Raw genomic sequence first — 2,500 nt, 5'->3', positions numbered from 1 at the left:
TGTTGTGCCTTAACCTAACCCATGTTGTGCCTTAACCTAACCCATGTTGTGCCTTAACCTAACCCATGTTGTGCCTTAACCTAACCCACGTTGTGCCTTAACCTAACCCACGTTGTGCCTTAACCTAACCACGTTGTGCCTTAACCTAACCCATGTTGTGCCTTAACCTAACCCATGTTGTGCCTTAACCTAACCCATGTTGTGCCTTAACCTAACCCATGTTGTGCCTTACCAACAGGCTAACCTAACCCACGTTGTGCCTTAACCTAACCCACGTTGTGCCTTAACCTAACCCACGTTGTGCCTTAACCTAACCCACGTTGTGCCTTAACCTAACCCACGTTGTGCCTTAACCTAACCCACGTTGTGCCTTAACCTAACCCACGTTGTCCCCTAAAGTAACCCACGTTGTCCCCTAACGTAACCCACGTTGTCCCCTAACGTAACCCATGTTGTCGCCTAAACCTGCTCTGTAATTGTTATACGACTCGTTCAATTAGTGTAGTGTTGCCCACCCGCAACCCTCGCAATATAGTTCGCTACTCGCACTGCCCGCTCCCCTGTGTATCGCTTCATGTTAAACACCTTGCAAGTCTTGCTGACTTTCCACATGCTCCTGCTGTACACTGTAATGTGGATGGCAGCAGGACGTACATGCCGCCCCTCCCCACGTCCCCACCTTGCCCCCCTGCCTTCGCAAGCTGGTTGGTGAGAAGTTTGCATGTTCAATGCCCTTCGCATGCGACGTACTCAGGCTACGTTGTGGTGCGGCCTGTGTCAACCGTCCGCTAATGTCGTACGCGTAAACCACAATCTGTACTGCACATTCGTCCTTATGTACCGAATGATACATCGTGGCACATGTGTGACCGTACAACGACTGCGCCCAAAAACGGCGGACCATACAGTGCAAATATTGTGCACGCAGCTACGTGTCGTCTCCCTATGAGAGCTGGATTGCAGTGTGGTACGCCATAGAGACGTGTGGGAGGAACGGACGCCGTGGATGGCGATCAGCATGAGCTGTCTGTTGATGTATTCGGACCTAGTCGTCTCTCCTCACACACCGTGATGGCATGGTGCACCGCGTTCCATATCTGCGACATGCTACAGAGGCCGGTTGACAGTCGTTCGAGCAATGGACATCGCATACGTACGGGGGCCACCTTCCACGTATTGTCTAGGCGTGCACATTTTGTTGCGTGTATGTGGGCAGACGTAGTGTGGCGTGACACCTGACACAGGCATGCAATAATCGTTGAAGTTGCAAATGGCGATGGACGCCTGCGTTTTCTGGTGAAGTTACGCAAATGAACAAATGGTAACCTGTTGTGGTGCGGTTGTTCTCGCTAGGGGTGAATCGGTGATGGCGACGATAGGTTGAGGTACGAACCGGTTGTTCCAGCGATACCCACCATGCCGACGAAACTGAACGGCATCTGGGTGTGAAGCGATACGCGGCGGTGGCTGGGTGGGACCGTCCCCGGCCGGTGAGGGGGCGCCTCCCGGCGTGCTGGCCGCGCGGTGCGTGGGCGCACGCGCTACAGCCGGCTGGTGGGGGCGGCCAGTGGCAGGCGCGCCGGCCGACGGACGCGGCAGGCGTCGCAGCTGCGCGCCGGCGCACCCTGCGCGCGGCGCCGTGCGGCCAAAGTAGGTCCTCGCGGGCCCGGTGCGAAGCGCGGTGGACATCTTCAGTGTGCTGGTCCGATTGAGGACTGTGTGCGTTGAGGATGCGCCGCCGCCCGGCGCTCGGCGCCGCGACGCCGTCTGCTGCTCGGTCGCCCCAGCGGTTCTCGCTGGTGGTTTGTATCGCAGCTGTGCGGATGTGTTGGCGCGTGCGCTGTGCTGGGAGAGTTCGCTTCGGCACCCAAGTGGGGCTTTTGTCCTTCTGTGGCGCTGGCGTTGGAGCTGCCGGTCACCGTAGGTGGCGCGTGTTGTCTCCCGCCGGCAATGCCACGACAGCACGCTCCCGGGCCTCTGTCGGCAGCGGCAAGCTCAGTTGGGAGCACGGGTGGTCGCACCGAAAGCGTCTACTCGCCTAACTCCGGGCGATTGCGCCTCTCTCGAACCCGACCAAGTACTTGGGACGGCGCTGCGCGCCGCCGGGACCTGAGAGGGTTTCGAGGTGTATTGTGCAGGGGAGCTCAGCCTCCTCCTGTTTGCAGAATGATTGAGCGGACGCTTGCGTGTTCGCGCGGGCCCCCGGGACACACTCCCGGGCGGCCGGCTGCTCAGCTCTAGTTGACGCAGCTCCCTGGTTGATCCTGCCAGTAGTCATATGCTTGTCTCAAAGATTAAGCCATGCATGTCTCAGTACAAGCCGCATTAAGGTGAAACCGCGAATGGCTCATTAAATCAGTTATGGTTCCTTAGATCGTACCCACGTTACTTGGATAACTGTGGTAATTCTAGAGCTAATACATGCAAACAGAGTCCCGACCAGAGATGGAAGGGACGCTTTTATTAGATCAAAACCAATCGGTCGGCTCGTCCGGTCCGT

The sequence above is a fragment of the Schistocerca piceifrons genome, unplaced genomic scaffold (assembly GCF_021461385.2).
Source record: "Schistocerca piceifrons isolate TAMUIC-IGC-003096 unplaced genomic scaffold, iqSchPice1.1 HiC_scaffold_349, whole genome shotgun sequence".
NCBI lineage: Eukaryota > Metazoa > Arthropoda > Insecta > Orthoptera > Acrididae > Schistocerca > Schistocerca piceifrons.
Note: the sequence above shows the minus strand (reverse complement) of the source record.